The sequence below is a fragment of the Pogona vitticeps genome, chromosome 5, assembly GCF_051106095.1.
Source record: "Pogona vitticeps strain Pit_001003342236 chromosome 5, PviZW2.1, whole genome shotgun sequence".
Taxonomy (NCBI): domain Eukaryota; kingdom Metazoa; phylum Chordata; class Lepidosauria; order Squamata; family Agamidae; genus Pogona; species Pogona vitticeps.
In genome coordinates, this window is record NC_135787.1 from 82,848,088 (window position 1) to 82,867,908 (window position 19,821).

At 39.3% G+C, this 19,821-nt stretch overlaps 1 protein-coding gene across 2 annotated transcripts in view; it reads right to left on the reverse strand.

Annotated features, from left to right (window-relative positions):
• Positions 1-19,821, reverse strand: part of STIM2 (stromal interaction molecule 2) — an 87,221-nt gene that overhangs the window by 58,137 nt on the left and 9,263 nt on the right. The gene's annotated exons all lie outside the window — the stretch shown is intronic.

Sequence of the window (19,821 nt, forward strand, 5' to 3'; positions counted from 1 at the left end):
CACCTTCAAAACAGCAGAAGACTTACACATGAAAGCCTGCAGCCTTACAGATTAAAAGACTTTTAAACAAAACATTTTTAACGTATGTCAGGAATACATCAAAAAGGAAGCCTGACAAATCTCAAGACATGCAGTAAGCCAGACATGCCGTACTACTGTATACTCAAGAAGCCCCAGACTCTCATGCTTACTTACCTCACAGTCCGGGACAATGGCATACAGAGCTAGGCTACCAAGGCGGACCTTAAAGTTAGTTAAAAGGCCTGCACAGAAATCACCTACACAACCACACCTTAAACTGAGTCCACAAATATGCAGGTACCCAATGAAATTGATACAAGATGGGCACCAGTCAGATGTCTGGTGTATTTTGGACCATCTGAGTTTTCTGTTAAGTTTTTTATAAATCACGACCATGCTGAGAACAGATCTAAATTGAAAGAACTGAAGCATACATAACTAATGTCAAGTCTGTCTTATTTATGAGAACCTACAACAGACACATCAGCTGTAGATGACACAATTCACTCCTAGAGATTACAGAGAAGCAATTCAATACAGGAGCACCCCCAAACTCCAAGGAGTACAACCCCATCCAGAGTAGACTGAACTTATCTCTCACACTGCCCAAGCTCCAGACAAAAGCTCAACTTTATTTGGATTAAGTTTGAGTATACTGCTCCCACTACTCCTTATCTGATGCCAGACCTCAGTTCCTTGCCTCGAATTAGATATCCATGGGATTTCCTGCAGATCAAAGGTCACAGGATGGAAGAACGATCTCAATCTCCCAGCACTACCAACAGAACTACTGAAGGCCAGTGCTCCCTAAACAGGTTAATGATTTTGCATGATACTGAGTGGTCCAGACCAGCGGTTCTTAACTTTTGTTACTCGGATGTTTTTGAACTGCAACTCCCAGAAACCCCAGCCAGCACAGTTAGTGGTGAAGGCTTCTGGGAGTTGCAGTCCAAAACTCCTGAGTAACCCAAGGTTAAGAACCAGTGGTCCAGACAAATGAAAAGGATGTACTCTCTCTGTTTCAGCACAGGACACACAATAGATACCAAGGCAATTTTAGTTCCAAAACTAGGACAGACTGGAATTGTTCCAAACAACTGGATTTACCCAAGAGCAGAGATATGCCCATATACTAAAATACTTCATTTTTAAGGGAGTCTTAATATAGCTTCTCTCAGAAAAATGTGTATCATTCTCCTCACCTCTCTTTCTTAGAAATATGGCCACTCCGGAAATAAGCTATACCACTGTGTTCTGTCAGCTTTAATCAGCCACCAAGGGCAAGGGAAGAGCACATAGCAGATAGGAGTTTGTCCATAGGATTTGAAGACTGAAGGATACTGATCATAAATATCAGATGATACTGCAGACATGCACAAGTACAAACAGAACTGCATATCACACCCTTATATGTTAACAACTATTCAAAGCAACCACATGTCCATATATTTAATATAACTCCTAAAAAAGAAATATAGGTCAATGGAATGCATCTGATCACTTAAATTATTTGAGAGTATGATAAGGGAGCTGAATCTTTATCTTCTTGTCTGCAAGCAACATATTATATTTACTGTTGTCAGAAAAAAAACAATAGTAGTAGGAAATGGGAAAACAAAGAAAGACGATAAAATGAAGGAAAGTGACAATACTGCAAGAAAATTTGCTTAGTCTGATCTCTTCAGCTCAATAAACTGAAACATAATTCATATCCAGTCACTAGTTCCATTGTTTCAGCTTAACACAGCTGTTCAAGGAGGTCATGCTCACACAGGAGAGTTTGTCCTTACACGTAACCAGAGTCAGATCCACTAATGGCTTTCAAGACATTGACTGATACCCTGGATTTGCCTATTTATCAAGGAAGCTGATAAATCAGCACATAATGTGTTCTTCACAGCTGCAGCTGAATAATTTTGTTCTAAGTCAACTTCATCTGTAAAGCTAATTAGTATGATTTGTACAGCACAATTGAAGGATGTTTGACCTTGGTATTAATACTAAAGCTGGAAACTGAAACTATTTCCAATATCCTCTTACCTTGGAGTCAGGCCCATTGAACTCCATGAGACTTACATCAGAGTAATGTTAAGTCACACTATGGACAAAGCCACTGTTGTCTTTTCAGTATAGGAATGGAGAAGCTTCACATTCAAGTCCTCATTTACCATGATACTCAGTGGGTGATATGGACAAAGCAGGCCGACAATCTTTCAGTACAGTGGTGCCCCGCATGATGACAATAATCCGTCCCATTGAAATCGCCGTTTAGCGAAATCATCATCATGCGAAATCCGTTTCCCCATTGGAATGCATTGAAACCTGGTTTAATGTGTTCCAATGAGGAAAATACCTCGCTGTCCAGCGAAGATCGCCCATAGGGAAGCCATTTTGCGAGTGCCAATCAGCTGTAAAAATGACTGCCCTGCGAAGCATGGGTCCAGAAAACACAGGGCAGCCATTTTGCGAAGCCGACGATCAGCTGTAAAAATCGTCATCTTGCGAACAAACGGTTTGCGAAGCACAGACCTAATCAACATCCAGCGAAAATCCCCCATTGGAATGACTGTTTTGCAAATCACTATAGCAATCGCAAAAAATCATTGTTATGCGGATTTGTCATTTAGGGGGTCGTCGTCTTGTGAGGTACCACTGTATATGACAGTTGTTTCAAACATAAAATGGGACACACAGTAACACGTACATCGTCTATCTTTCTGGAGGAAAGATTTTAAAATGCCATTTCTTATAAATACATTAGAATTTTGTTTTCACTTTATTTTTTAAATCACATGTATTAGTTACAAATGTAGTAAAACTGACATTTCTTTTATCCCATTGGTATCTGTGGTCAAATAAGTATTTGAAACATTATTATTTGCTGCCCTTCTGTATGACTTGCACACCACATATACTCGGGAACTATGATGAAGTTAGCTACCTTATTTTATTGTGGAATTGTCCTTGAATTGTTCTTCCCTCAAGCCTTACTGATTACTTATTTGCTTCACAACCTTCTGACGGTTTCTTTAACTCAGAGAGAACTAATGTGTTCAGAGGGTAATGGACAGGAAGATTCTTCCCTAGTCATCAGCACGTTTGACCCCCTTGGATTTTACCCACATCAGGAAAGTCAGGGTAGTGTGACTCATTGGTTAGTGTGGGCCTCTCTGACCCAGCATAATCTTGACAATTGTTGCTTACAAAAAAAAAAAAAAAGTAGTAGAAGAAGAGAACTACCAGCCCAACTGATAAAGGGATACAACCATTCTCTAACAGTGTGATAAGAGACTAGCAGAATATTTGCCTTCATAGCATATTGGATGAAAATTCATAGATGTCACCCTTGAAAGGCAAGCAAATGGTAAACAACAGCCAGAATCTCCATTATGCTCATTGGAACCATTTACTAAATCTAGGGAGCACAATCCAATAAGAATGTACAAAACACTGAAAGAGTTAGGTGTACCAGACATAATATATGCTGTCTGCATCTCTACTAGTACATTTAGTTATAGAATTCATTAATTTTCCAAATGCTAAAACCTCAGTGGAAATGTTGATATTTGCATAATGCGTTTTGCAGAAAGGAAAATAGTATCGGTGACTTCACTGAAACAGGAAATCCAAACTCAGAAAGTGAAAGTGCCTGTCTTGGGTCACTTCAGCTCACTGGATGTGAAGTGTAAGGATATATACTTCAGTTATGACCTCTATCAGACTTCCCAAAAGTGGCATCATTTGCCCTTTGCAGCAAAACAGGCATAAGGCACTCATCTACAGGGGATCATCCAGACAGAAGGGAGTAACTGGTTTAAAAGAACAAATTCCAAATAGGAATGCTGAGTTCTGTGCATGTGTTTCCTTCAGTCTGAGGCCTAATCCCTAAAGGCAAGAGGGAAATTGGATAGGGGAAATATCTCATCAGCAACAGAAGCACTCTTTACTCCAGTGCTAATCTTATCTCCTCAAAGATCCTTAAAGCAATTAGGAAGCATCCCACTTCAGGCCTTATATTGTCCTTTGGGGATCAAAATAAACAACTTTTACAACAGTAAATGTACTGCTAAACACTTTCTCCTATTCAAATTAATTAAAACAGTCTGCCAAAGGGATAAATTTAGTTAAAGCTGAAAGGAATTTTGAAGGATAGAGAAACTGAACTTGGTGGGTGTGTCATGTCATTAAGTTCACACATCCTGATGCTATGTCCTCTCAAAACACACTGCATCCGTTGGTTTAGGAATATCACTCCCAATCATAAACCTCTGGTGACCATTCTATAGCACAGTGGGAGGTTGTGTCTTAATTATTGTTCTTTCCCTATAGCCACAAGACTTCCAATCTTTAAATGAAACATTATTAAAATCTTACTGAAAGATGGCAGGAAAATCTTAGAACTCCATGTGTTCTATGACTTGAATTCGCTGGTGAATATACTGTATTTTTCCGTGTATAAAACAACACTTTTTCCTTTAAAAATTAGATCAGAAATTGAGGGTCGTTTTATACACAGAAGGCAGCCACTTTCCCTGCCTTTTGCGAAGCCATGGGGCTTAGCAAAAAGGAAGGGATGGCTCCCTATGTGTAAAGCAGCTGTGAAACGGCTACACAATCGTAGTCCTTTGATCCTGAAGCAGCTATGAAAGGGCTTCAGGATCAAAGGGCTGTGATCGTGCAGCCCTTTCATGGCTGCTTTATCCACTGCCACGGGAATCAAATTTTCTAATTTGGAGGTTAGAAAAAAAGGTGGGTTGTCTTATACATTGGGTTGTCTTATAAACAGAAAAATACAGTAGTTTCCATTTGCTGGAAATGCTACAAAGCAGCAAACATTTCATTGTCCTTTTGATACATCCCAATGCCTGCCAGGTCTTTACACTCTCACATGTGATAATACTGATTAACTATCAAAATCAGGTCAACATCTCCATGTGACTGTGGAACACTTGGTACATATATGTTAAAAATGAACAAAATATAAAAGAATACAAACAGAAACAAATTACTGTTATATTTAGCCTTCAATATTCAAAACACAGTTTAAATTTTTGAATTCATACAACCAAGTAAATCCTCCTTACAGTTTGTCTGCATTGATCTAAAGCTTCCATTCCTATTGTGTGTACCCGGGAGCATAGAGAATTTCCTCTACAGATCGTTCATCATAGCAATTTGAAATGGCTGTGATACCAAGCACAGGAAATAAAAACAAGGAGACAAATTGGTTCTCAGCATCATAGTGCTTCCTCTCTACTGGTGAAAGCAAAGCAGATATTGGCCAGTATCTTGATTGACATATAAAAGCGTTTTGTTTTTAAGTGAATGAGTAGAACACTTGTCAAGGCAATATTGGTAGATTTAGTAGGGAAGGAAATGGCTGCAAGCAAAATAAAAAGAAAAAATATGCACCATCAAGTCAATTCTGATTTATTTAAATTCCCAGGGTTTTCAAGGTGTAAAGTACTCAGAGGTGTATTCACGAAGGCTTATTTGTACTCAGAAGTGATTTATCAGTCCCTTCTTCAAAAGACACTCTTGGATCGGGTAACAAAAATAACCGCATGAAGCATTCTTAAAAGCAAAGGCTTGGGTTAAGTTAGAAACAAGGCAAGCTTCTGAAGAGTTTGACAGATCTCTTCATCAGGCACAGTGGTATAAAACTTGGCACTGAGAAAAAATCCAAAAATTGGGCCAGATGTGATGGCTATGGTTCATGCAGTCAGACATCTCACAGCTCATTACAAATACACTCATCTTATTTGTAATTGTCTAGTGAGCCAATAAATGTACTGCCAAACCCAAAACGCAGCCAAACTGGGTTAAAAGGACATGTTTATTGTGGCATAAATGTCAGAAACAAGTGTACATCATTTTGTTCCACCTCACTATCCTTACATTATTCACACCATGACTGATAAGTCCCTCCTCACAACCTGGGGTAGATCGCCCCTTTCTCTAGCCAGAAAGGACTTCCCTAATGCCATGAATGCTATTAAATCCATAAAGATACCTATTTCATTAAAAAAAAAATACTAAAGCTAGAGATTACATCTTCACTGCACTACTTTACCACTTTTACTGTGCACAAATGGATAGAATTAAGTCCCCCACAACATTAGCAGAACTACAAAAATTACCACAATTTCACAAATCTCTTTCTGAGAATAATGGGACACTTTTGTGGCCTTGAGCAAGCTTCATGATCTGAAGGTACTCCCAAAAGAAGGGAATGGTAAACCACTACTATCTATTCTCTAACTACAAAACCCTGAAAAGTGTAGCCATAAATCAGAATTGTTTTGATGGCACATGATTATTATTATTATTATTATTTATTAGTTAAAATAAAGGGCTGTTTTCTTTTATGAAACAATAACCTCACTATTAGATGTTTACAGTATTTTAGATTCCCAGCTCCATTCTTCCAATATATATTAAAGTCTGTGGAACAAATTTTATGGATTAACAAAATAAACGAATGCATCCTCCATCAACAACACCCAATTGTGACTGCTACTTTCTTAATTAAATGACAGTTTATACGTAAGTGTGAAAGAGGACTGGCAAGCAGAAGTATGAAGATCCGTGTTTTTTAAACAACAGCTTTCAGAATTCCTGCACATCTCTATTAAGAACAAACACACTAGCTGAAATCCTGTTGCTTAACTTAGTAAATCACACGAGAGTAGATGCACTGAATCAGTTGAGATTTGGTAACCCCATAGAGCAAGTTCCATTGATTAAAACAGGACTAGTCTAGCTGCAACTTTAGTGTAGTATATCAACTGAAATATGCCCTTTTAAATCAATGCAAAGTACAGAGGAGGTGATTCATAAAATCACCACTGATTCAGTGAGCGTACTCTAGTGCGACTTAATATCCTAAGCAATGTAATCTCTAATTTTCCACCCCACTGAGCAAGGCTCTGCCTCTCATGCATGCAACTTCACCCCTGCGTGTGTAGTCCCCTCCCGTATGCAGGGTTCTGTCATGACCAGAACCTTACGGGGTTAAACACAGTTGCTGCATGAAGGAGGAAAAAAGCTGCATGGAGGGAGGTGGAGTTGTGCCTGCGCCCAGCTTAGAGAGAACCCTGATGCTAAGCAATAAGATTTCCATCACTGAATTTAATGAAGAAGCTAAGGTGGTGATCACATGACATATGGTTTCCCCTGGTATAACATCTCAATTGTGGAACTGACATTCAAGGAAAGTCAGACTAACTCCATCCCTGAACAGATTTTGGTAGCAGCCAATACCATTGTTTCATATAGTCTGGGGTATTTAGAAGTAATATTAGAGCTGGCTTGAAAAGGTTTTCTTCAATCTTCTTTACTGGTGGCTTTAAATTTTTTAATGATACTTTAATCTGGTCTAAATATACACTGGCTCAATAATGCAGAAGCCTATCAGTTAGTCTCTCTAGAAAGAAGATCCTCTCTTTCCTTATCAAAACTGCATTTTCCCTAGAACACTGGATCAATGGACTCCTATTTGCTAGCAGAGACCTGTAGACTTGTAACATTTACCCTGGCTTATTTTCATTCTTGGCATCAAAATGACACTGTAATACCATGGTTAGAGATGGTCACTGTGGCATTTACCCTGTGGTCCCTGCTTGTTTCACAGAGCTCACACGAGTATCCCAACACGCCCTTTAACACGCTGGCACTAGTTGATCTCTTTATCAACCCATAATTCCTATGAAAGACTGAGGTCCATTCAGCCTCGCTTAACGATGTTAATTGGTTCCATTAAAAAAATCGTTATGTGAAAACATCGTTAAGTGAAACACCATTTCCCATAGGAATGCACTGAAAACCGGTTAATCCGTTCCAATTGGAACAGATTAATGCTTGCAATCATTAGCCCACCTCCTGAAACCTATGCAAACTTAAATTTGGTGTTGTTCTGAGTCGTTGTTAATTTTTGGTGATTTTTTGTTTTTCACTCATTGAACTCTATTGAACTGTCCGTCCAATGCATTTCAATGAGAGAGAAAACAAAAAATCACCAAAAATTAACGACGACTCAGAACAACACCAAATTAAGTTTGCATAGGGTTCAGGAGGTGGGCTAACGATTGCAAGCATTTAAAACATGTTTCTAACATTGTAAGACACTTAAAAATGAGCGAAAACGGAAGAGCTTCAAAAGCACTGAAGCCGGCTTCAGTGCTTTTGAAGTCCTTTCCGATGTCCGTTTTCGCTCATTTTTAAGTGTCTTACAATGTTAGAAACATGTTTTAAATGCTTGCAATCGTTAGCTCACCTCCTGAACCCTACACAACCTTAATTTGGTGTTGTTCTGAGTCGTCGTTAATATTTGGTGATTTTTTTAATTCTCCATTGAAAGCCTTTGAACGGACCATTCAAAGGCTTTCAATGGAGAATTTAAAAAATCACCAAAAATTAACAACGACTCAGAACAACACCAAATTAAGTATGCATAGGGTTCAGGAGGTGGGCTAATGATTGCAAGCATTTAAAACAGGCTTCAAACAGTTTAAGACACTTTTACAGGAGCGAAAAAGGGACATCGTTAAGTGAAATTCCCCCATAGAGAACATCGTTAAACGATGGGGGAAATTCCTCAAAGAAACCCTTCGCTGTGTGAATTCATCGTTGTATGCAGCAATCGTAGTGTGAGGCACCAACGTACTTAACTTTTACACAGAAACATGTTTATTGATTACAAGTTGTTTTAGGGATAGTTCTTATGTACATTCTTAAAGTTACACAAAGCTTCAGTATTTTACTTTAACCTCTTCTATCTTAAATAATACAGGTTACTCTCTGACCAATCACTCCTTAAACACTCTCTCTGCCTCCAACCCAAAACTCTTTTTTCTCTTCTTTGTCTCTCACTGATCTGACTAGACCCAGACTCACCCCTCCCTCCTAGTTTCTCCAGCTCCCTCCTAGTTTCTCCAGCTCCTATTGGTGCAGGCCAATACCATTATATATATAGGAAGACAGTGTGTTTGCTACAGTCACTAATCACAGTTTGGGAGTTCAGCCAATTTGATACTGTGCTGTGTATTCACCTCTTCTGCCTCCTCTTCATGCTTGCCCATTCCCTAGGCAATGCGTGCTTTCCTCTCTGCCTCCCCCGCACGACCACCCACTCACAGATCACAATGTGCACTTCTCTTCTCTGCCTCCTCTGGCAGCCACCCACTCAGACAAGGGGGCAGGGCAGGGAAGCATGGAATAATATCTTTGAGTGGGGGGCCAGCAGAGGAGGCAATGAGGGAAGTGCACACTATGATTCATTAGTGAGCAGTCACACTGGGGGAGCTGGAAGGGAAGTACGCATTGCCTAGGGCAGTGGTTCCCAACTTTGGGCCTCCAGATGCTCTTGGACTTCAACTTCCAGAAATCCTGGCCAGCAGAGGTGGTGGTGAAGGCTTATGGGAGTTGTAGTCCAAGAACATCTGCAGGCACAGGGTTGGGGACAACTGGCCTAAGGTATAGGCAAGTGCACAGAGAAGGCAGGAGAGAGAGTGTGCAGCACCAGCACAACACCTGTGCAGGCATGGTGCTGAACTGGGCCAAACCACCAAACTGCAGTTCATGCCCATCTCTAATCATGATGGAAGCAGTCTACTGATCATCTGGATATCAGCATATGCACCCCCAAAATTTCAAATCAAAATTACAGAAGATTATATTATCTTATTTTTAGGAACATTACATTCTGTGCCAATTCATACATCAATTGTATAGTAAACACACATGTGGATTTTCCCCCTCCTTCAAATCCTTTATTTCTGACACTTCCCTTTTGGCCATTTTAACACATGTGATAGGATTCTTGTTATGTATTTGCGTAAGGGGAAACAGACTGGCTCAGCTGGATAGCTTAGTGAGTTGTAGTTGGAAGCTTCAGTCCGCAGTGTGGCTCCCAAGAGTAGAGTCTCAGACAAACTCCACAGTCCCATACTACAAACTTAACTGAAACATAAGACTGCAATTTTGTATTCTTTTAATTCTAACGAAGTCCCACCTTAATAGAAGTATGCAGGTGATGATGTAAGCATTATTATTTGTGAACATTAGCTTTCTGGTAACAGCTTTAAAATCCTCATATTATAATATCTAAAAACACATGAAGCAATAATGCCATTTAAATTCTTCCAAAGAAATCAGTTTTAATTCAAAGAAATCTCAACATCAAATTAATAGGAAAGTAATGGGTGTGTCACACTGGTTTCATACATCTACTGTGCAAGAACCTCTACACCACACACAAAAAATCACAAGCCTTGAAACCCTTCCAAAATCTAAATCACAGGACTTAATCAGCAACCACACAAAGTTGCAGACATCAAGATTTAGCAAGCAAGGTACAAAAAGGCATTGTTGCTGTTGGGATTTCTTTGTTGTTGTTCAAATGGTTTAACTGCTTTCATACTGAATACAGTTTTAAATGAGCCCTAAGACACTGGCATCTAAATTCCTTTTTATAATCCCGAACACATGCCCTGATCTTTCAACTCCCTCACAAAAGTATTAGGAACTTGTTCTGCATTTCCTCTTTTAAGACTACTTCTAAACATCCTGTGAAAATGTGTGATAAAGAGGCATATTTAAAAAAAACCTGAAGTGTCAGTTTGTATTTCTGTAGAATATTACAACCTTTTGAATCCCATGAACTTCTTATTCGAACAAAACAGAAGATAACAACACTAAAGGGGGCATATTAAGAATTCTCAAAAGCTACCCTAGACATATGTTAACAATTAGTATACCTTCGCAAAATAAACAAAGTCAACTAAATAGGTACTGCTTTTATTACAATCAAAGTCTGAGCTATAATATTTTGCTGCTTGATACGGTTGTAGAATTAAACAAGAAGATGTGCTGGCTTTCAACAAAATAAAAGACAAAGACAAAAACAGACACACACACACACACACACACACACTCACTCACTCACTCACTCACTCACACTCACACACACACACACACACACACACACACACACACACACACAAATTGGTCCCAACCAGTGTAGGATATGGGGACCAAAAATGTTCCATGCTATCTTCAATAAGATTATGATGCCAGGAAGCAGAAGTCAAATATTCTGTCAAAGTCTGTCATCCTGTGAGGCAATGGCTTTCTCAGTGAACTCTGAAAAAACAGTACATTACGATCTCATCACTATTCCTTTCACAAACTGTTCAGTTTTTTTAAAAAAAAATCTGCCTTTTGTTAGCTCCGTGCCATGAAGTTGGGACCAACTTGATAGCACATAACTAGTGGCCATACTTGGGTTTCAAGGTGAGAGATTTAAAGAATGGTTTCACCAATTCCACTCTTCCCTACACCACATGAGTTCCCATTGCTGAGTGGGGATTCAAACTCAGGTCTCCTGGGTCCTAGTCCATCATTCTATCCAATACACCACACTGGGTATGTATTAACCTGCCCCATGAAGTTTAAAAACAGGAAGTTTTTAGTACACGCTGTATTTTTCCTTTCTATCATAAGTAACAGATGGAAAACGACCTTAAAGTTAATTGTGACCACAACGCCTACTTGTTAATACAGATTAAGGAAGGGTCAATTTCTATACAGTGGTGCCTCGCTAGACAGTTACCCCGCATGACAGTTTGTTCGCTAGACATTGGCTTTTTGCGATCGCTATAGCGATTCGCAAAACAGTGATTCCTATGGGGGAATTTCGCTGGACAATGTTTGGTCACTGCTTCGCAAACCAATTTTCGTTAGATGACGATTTTGACAGCTCCCTCCGCACTCACAAACAGGTGTTTTCGTGACTTAAGCTTCGCAAGACAGCTATTTAAACAGCTGATCGGCGGTTCGCAAAGTGGCTTTCCTATGGCCGATCTTCGCTAGACAACGACGATTCTTCCCCATTGGAACGCATTAAACAGGTTTCAATGCATTCCAATGGGAAAATGCTTTTTGCTAGACAATGATTTCACTAAACAGCTATTTCAGTGGAACAGATTATCATCGTCTAGTGAGGAACCACTGTAATTAGATTTGCAGAAGGAAAGAAGTGGAAAGGGGATGCCCTTTGCACACTAACTTTCTGTACAGTGGCATACTTTCATTAGTTATTAATTAATTAGTGAAGATGCAACATTGCACAGAAGGAAAGTGAAAATTACAAAGAGTTCTAGCATATATCAAGAGTTTCTGATATTAAAAGCATGCAGGGCAACTGACAGTAAGCCTATTCTGTTTAATTTCTTGGCTAGATTCAAATTTAACTGCTTTCTGTTTTCCAGTTTTAACTTATCACAAGCTTGTAAACAATAAACAGTTTTTTGTTTGTATTCCTTTACAGTAAGGTAAACTGAATTTTAAGAGCATAAAATTAAAACACTGAAAAGATTATTTTAGTTAACGGCTGTTTTCAAAGCAACTCAATGAAAGGAAGAATTCCTTGCATGGAAACAAAGCAAAGAATAGTCTTTGAAGGTCTTCAGTTTAGTCTGCCAGGAATGTGCATGACAAACTAGTGAGATGCAAGTATGTTTTGCATTTTAATACTATCACTCCTGGCCTCCCTATTGTTCCTGCTCCTTTTCACAAAAATGCAAAGAAATTCCAAAGAACCCTTGCAGCATTAGCAATTAACTTACTGGAACTGCTTCAAATGTCTGCAGTTCAATGGCATCATAATGACAATTTTATTAACTCATCCTGCTTGATACCAAATGAGCTCAGATACCTTTACTGTTACCAACCCACAAACCAAACAAAACAGCTCACAAAGCAGTGATAACATACTGTAGCAGCGGTATCTATAAATATTACTACATATGGCTGAAGAGAGATTTTAATCTGTTTGACAGCTTTGACTGGATGATTTAGAAAGACATTATTTCACTGAAGTCCTGGCTGTGGACTTCTCACAGAAATGGGATTGGCCATGTTGAAAATATTCTGCTGGAGTAGACAACTCCTTGGGCCAATTCAACAGGCTCGTCTGGCATTATTAAACCTTACTGGTATATTCAACAGCATCTGGAGCTACAAGAAAAATTTCACCATTTTTAAAATCTAGCATTCCTGAGACCCAGTTAAAATCAAAATTGTATATATTCAAAAATCTGTATAGCTTTATTCTAAAAGGAACATCCAAAATAATATAAGTAACTGAAACCTGCCTAATTTTAAAATAGAAAAAGAAAGTTGAAAGAGATTTGAAATAACAACCTAAGGGCCTTCCACTGGATTGAAAACCAAGGCCCTCTTATTTGGTCACATTTTTTAAAATATAGAATTCACATACCTTTGTTTTCTTTTCTAGTGAAAGTAATAGGAATGTAACATACAGAAACCTGCAACTGTTACAAATCATTTTATATACTTCAGACTAAAAAGGCATAATTACTGAAAACCAGCAACAGGCTATGTTCTCTTCCACAAATTGTATCTGAGGACATTCTATACAACGGGGTTATACTTAATAGCTGAGCTCAGGAGGCCTGACAACTTTCTCTGCTCTATAGTGTGTTTGCAGTTACTAGTAGTAGTAATACTACTACTGCTGCTGCTGTTATTGTTGTTTTTATTCTGGCCAACTACCGCTATAAATTTTGCAAGGAGTGGTTTTGATATTTGAAGCAGAATCCTAGACTTTGTGGAATTGCCATTCCCAGGAAAGCTATGCCTACCAAACAGCTTCGCCTTGTGCATCTATTAAGTCATGGAAACCCTAGGGCAGTGATGGCGAACTTTTTTGAGCCCGAGTGCCCAAAATACAATACAAAACCAACCTATTTATTTCAGAGTGCCAACACTGCAATAACACCTAGATACTGAGGCACTATCACTATCTCTGAGGCAAAAATGATGAAACTGAGGTTTTCCTACTTGGGCACATCTTGAAAAGACAGGATTTTCTGGAAAATATATAAATGCTGGGAAAGGTGGAAAGCAACAGGAAAAGAGAAAGATCAAACACGAGATGAACGGTCTCCCTAAAGAAAGCCACAGGGCTGAGTTTACATGAGCTGAGCAGGGCAATTGAGGTCATTTTGGAGAACATTGATTCATAGGGTCACCATAAGTCAGAGGCAACATGGGATCGAAGAGAGTGGGCTTCAGAAGCCGCACCCTGCCACCCCACCTCTCCTTCTTTCTCTGTAGTAGGGTACTCCCCTTCTGGTCAAATGGAGGGATCGATTCCATAGGAAGAGAAAGCACCGGCGACCCCTCCCCCTTCTCTCTGCCTCTTTCCCCAGGGAGAACGATGGTTATAAGTGCTTGGGTCTCCGGAGAGGTTAGAACTCTCCTCAGAACTAGAGACACAATGCCTCAAGCAATTCTGGAGCGGCTCCGTCTCATGTCAGCCATGGAGGAACATGGTAATGGGGGCATAGAGCAAAGAAATGGCTCCCTAAATCAAAGCGAAGCTAGAAGTTGCTAGAAATTCCTGTTGCTGCTTTCCCCCCTCCCAGGCTATGTCCGCCCAGCTCGGTCCCTCTTGGAGGCTCCCTCCCCTTAGTCGCTCACACACAAACGGAATTACGGATGATGCTTCTTCACTTTCCCGATTCTGCAGAGGGAAGCAAGCAGCCGTGGCTGAAAACGAGCCAAGAGAAAAGGGTGTGTGGCTGAAATGGAAAGGCAGGGACTCACACAGCTCTCACACACAATGTAACGCAGAGGGCTCAGTGGTGGGGGAGAAACCAAGGCAGGATCAGTGCTGTCACAAGACTAGGTTACCCACTAGCATTATGGCTCGCATGCCCACAGAAAAAGCTCTGCATGCCAGCTGTGGCACACATGCCATAGGTTCGCCATCACTGCCCTAGGGGAGAAAAGGTGGTAAAGAAAACAAGTTGTGGGTGTGCATAAAATACCTACAGTGATGCCTCACAAGATGGTTTTAATTCATTCCACGAAAATCGTCGTCTTGTGAAAAAATCGTCTTGCGAGGTTCCCTATGCGTCGGTCTCAAAAAAAAAGTATTGCGAAGCATCGGTCTCAAAAAAAAAACATCTTGCGAGACATGGTCATAGAAAGCAACGTCTTGCAAGGCACTATAGGGGATCGCAAAAAACAATCATCTTGCAGGTTTTTCATCCCCGAGGCAATCATCTTGCGAGGCAGCACTGTATAACCAACAGTTGTAAAGCTTCACATAAAATGGAAAAATTAAAGAAAACCTTCAGTAGCCTATCAAGCAACTTTGAAAAGAATACCTATGAATGAAAAAGTGCAACACAGCCCTTGCATGACCCACATGATTTACACACTGAATAAATAATTTCCATAGGATGCAAATAGGCTTCTCTATATTGAGGAACTAGAGTATGGCAAATATAAGAGGAAGGAGAGTTAAGAGGCATGAAAGGTTCAATGGGTCAAGGGAGAGAAAGACAACTGAGAGACAACAGGGAGCGGGGGGGGGGGAGAGAAAGCCAAGAAGCAAGGGAGGAGATGACTAAGGATTTTCTAACCCAGGGATCTCCAAACATCTGAGTATGAGGGCCGCCTTCTATATTTTCAACATTTGTTAGGGTCGAAGGAACACGCACACACCCGTACGCATCCCCCTGCACACGCACGCACACACACACCACACCACCCAGACACCTGCCCGCCCGCATCCCCTTACACAGACAGATGCCCTCCACCACCCATCACGCGCCCGCACCCCTGCCCGCCCGCAAACAGACTGAAGGGAATGTGCCAGATAAACGGCAAGGCGGACCAGATGTAGCCCGCAGGCCATAGTTTGGAGACCCCTGTTCTAAAACATCTGAGGTTGACACAGGCTAAATGAGTACTAAGGCATATGAAGAGAAGGATCAGTGAAAAAGAAAAAGGAATAAAAAAGAAATATGGGTATAGAAACAATAGATTTTTATGCCAGGGCAAAGCTGGATATATTTGCTAGCAAACGAGCACAAACATTTATTGGCCAAACAGGCATTCGGCACCTCAAAGCTCTGCCTCCTCTGGTGGTTGACCACTTGGAGGCAGTGGCCTGGCTTCCCTGCCCCACCTCCTCTGGGCACTGCCTCTGAGTGGTCGCCCGCCAGAAAAGGTGGAGCTTCGAAGTGCCAAATACCTGTTCCGCCAATAAATGAACCAGCCGTTCATGCCCATTTCTACTACGGTAGCAATCAACAAAACAAGTTCAAGAAACTTCTTACAGCACACAGTGGTTCATAATCACATATACCCAACATTTAAAGACCAGCCAAATTGACACCAACAGAGTAAGGCAATTAAACTTTCAAAGGACTGCATGTTTGACTGAAGGTGTAGAATGTGATAAGACTCATGTGCTTCCTGTCCTCACCACATATTTAGCTCTCTATCTGTTTGCAGGCATAAAACCTGAATAAGATTTATGTTTGGAGTGAATCAGAATAAGACCAATCAACACCTTTCAGTCACCTCTCTGTTGGCAGAAACCATATTCTATAATGGCTACAGATCATATTTCTGAATCCCAAGTCTGCCACAAGCAAATGGGCTTTGAACATTTCAAATCTGTTACCCTCCCACGTCTGTACAAGCATGCAAATGCACACAGAAAACACAATAAATTATAACCAGGATAATGAAATCCATAATTTGGCAGCAGATAAGAACCTGACTGCTTCAAGTTGCCCTATATTGCCAGCTGTTTGTTTGCACACTTTTTATTTGTTTAGTGACAAGTTTTCAGTTTTTAGAAATAGAGAGTATGGAAGGATATTTATTCCTCAGTCAAAGTTTATCCAACCAGGAAACTGAATCTAAATTGGCTTCCTGTAAGAGTCTGGTACCTGCAGGTTATATAGTACTGGGAACCTTTTCAAAATTCTGCATCCAAAATAAATAGGTTTTTCAGTGCTGGGGGCCAGGCTTTGTTGAGCTTTAAACTTTCTTCTTTTTTGTTGAAGCTCTGCTGAAATATACAGCCTGCAAAAGATCAACATATTCTACCCAACCACAAGGACCAGTGATCACTGCACACAAAAGACCACCTAACGATACCCATCAATTACAGTGACAGATCATCTCTCCCCCTTATCACAACAATACAGCCACAACAAAAACATGCTGATCATCATAATCACCCAATCTCCTGAAAAGGACAAAAGCTGTTCCCACAGCTATAAATACTCAACTATCCAACAAACTGCAACAGAGCAGACAAAGTTCTGATTCCTGTGTAACTGACCAAAACACAAATTTTGCATAATTATGCCACTTAAAAATTTTGAATATATGAGCCAAGGATAAATCTTTAACCACAGATGATGAAAGGACAGTTTTCCCCCCTTAGATGCAGGAAATTTGAAATTTTCAGGTGGTACCCAGTTGTTTTAAGGCTTTCTCTTTTACTGAGTCATCAGAAGATACTTCATTTACGTACAAATACATGTCATGCTTATCTTCAGGACTTTAAATTAGTAGGCCTAGCTGAATACCATGCCTCACTTAGATTAGCAGAAACTTTTTTGCTTTTTTTGTTTTGTTTTTACTACTTTCAGAGTATTTTCTTTCAGACAATTTTTTGTCTGGAAGTTCCTACTTGTCAGAAAAAGAAGTGTACCATGTCTTCATGTTATGCAGGTGCTTCTGTGCAAATCTGACTCTAAAACCACATTTTGAAAATGGGACCCGACAGACAAATGGACAGATTTTTAATATGCAGTGCCTGGATATAAAATTTCAATTTTGTTCCAACAACAATAAAAATAGATTTTTTTACAAATTCAGCTAAAACAATATCATACTGAATATGGCCATGGTTGCATACAGAAACACACAACGTTGAGCTGGGCGCAGAATTTAGCATGCCATTAAATAACAACTTCTAGGAGTCAACAACAGAGGGGATTACTACCTTCACATAATGTTCACTCATTTCTCGGAGGTGTGCAAAACACAAAACAGTTCTCTAGTCCTATCTAGTCTTTAGTTACATAATTCATTACCTTTTGGTTTGACTGAGCAAGGCCCTCTTCATTATGTATACTCTTAAATGCTTGCAGTTTTGGGGAAACAATTAAAAATATTCGTACAATGTTTTTGAAATTCAATAATGATGATGATAATGGTGACCAGAAAGAAAATTCCATTAATTTGCATAATGTGACAGAAGGAAATAGCAGTGATTTAGTTTTTAAAACTACCCCCACATGTGTTTTCTCGGGATCATAAAAAACAAATGCCACAAAAAAAGTTCTAGTAATATGACTAAATTTCCTGTTCTCTTTGGAAGACATGTTGCTTTATCTTCAGCCACATGGCTGATCAAAGAGAAGGTATGTGAAAACCAAGAGTCAAAACAGACAAGACCATGAACAAGAACAACACACATTTGTTTCTCCCATGACACTGAATCCCTGTAACTGAGTGAAGAATAAGATATGTAAAATTCCTGGCATAAGTTTTTGATTAAGTTAACAAAATAAGTTAGCAAAACATATCCTGTCTGTGAAGAAAGAACAGCTTGAAACGAAGTTAGGACATTTTGCTAGTATTATTCTTTATTCACTTTAACTATAGCATTTTAAATTGTATTTAAAAAAATAATTAGACAAAAAACATTCACAAAAGAAATAAACTGACAAAGTTAAAAGGTATGAAATACGTATCTGCTACTTGTTGAATGTAAAATATCATCTCGGATATCTAGCACACATGATTTACTCTGAACTGTTTATATTATGTCTTTTCCTGCAAAACTATGAAGCACAAATGACTATCTTTACCACAAGAAGACTGACCAAGCAGCTTATTAAGAACTGAAGTCTAGTTTGCATGCTCTCAAACTGATATAGGATATCTATCCATTACAGAAAGTATGATATAAAACATCAGAAATAAGTTGCCCTGAAATCAAGCCAGGTTCAGGGTGGCTTGAAATTCAGCTGCACTGAAATCAAACCAATGTGATTTACATTGAAGTGTTAAAAAAGAGTGTGAAAGAGATGTTGCAATAATAATTGCTAAAACCTTAGAATCCTACTTGAATCTGCAATATCCCTCAAATACTACAAGGAATTTAAATTTTAAGTATTGAGATTTTAATTTACAGAATGTTAAAAAAACCTGCCATACATCTAAACCCTGGATCAGTGTGCACGTATACCTGCATATGAGGATGAGATTCACCAAAGCAAGCCAGACATCTGTATTTAGAAAAGAAGTATGTGAGCTAAACTCAAATAAAGCTTGAGTAGTGTTAATTTTAGTCTCATTCATTCAATAGATCTACTGCAGTTGTAACTACAAACTGGATTAAACCTTATATAACTTGACTATAGCAATAGTTTCTGGTGCAATACTATTCAATGCACTGATGAAGAAACTTGGGATGTTCGTTCAATCATATGGTCAGGATAAATTAAAATTTCCTCCAAGCAATTCATTCTCACTCAGGCTATAAACAAATGAAAATTCATTATTTTTCTGAATCTATAAAGCTGCAGTAACCAGCATTTCTAATCCAGCTCAATAATTTCTGCTTCATATTAAAAATAGCCGATCCATTCAGAAAGCTTAAGAAAAGCATATAAAATAAAAGCACAATCAATATGAACTAAAAAATCAATGTCAAATTAAGACACAAAAACTTATTTAATAGAGTAATAGGAAAGAAAAGAGAATAAACCCTGTCTCCAGAAAGAAAAATGAAAAATGGCATCACTGTAAATCAACAATAAGAATAGGAATTGTAGTCCAAAAAAACCCTGAAAATCCCAGCCAGCAGTGTGGCGGCTTCATCATATCTGAATAGGAGGATAGGGCGGAGCTAGGCCTGCACTAAGCCATGTAGCCTTCCCAGTTCAACTTTTT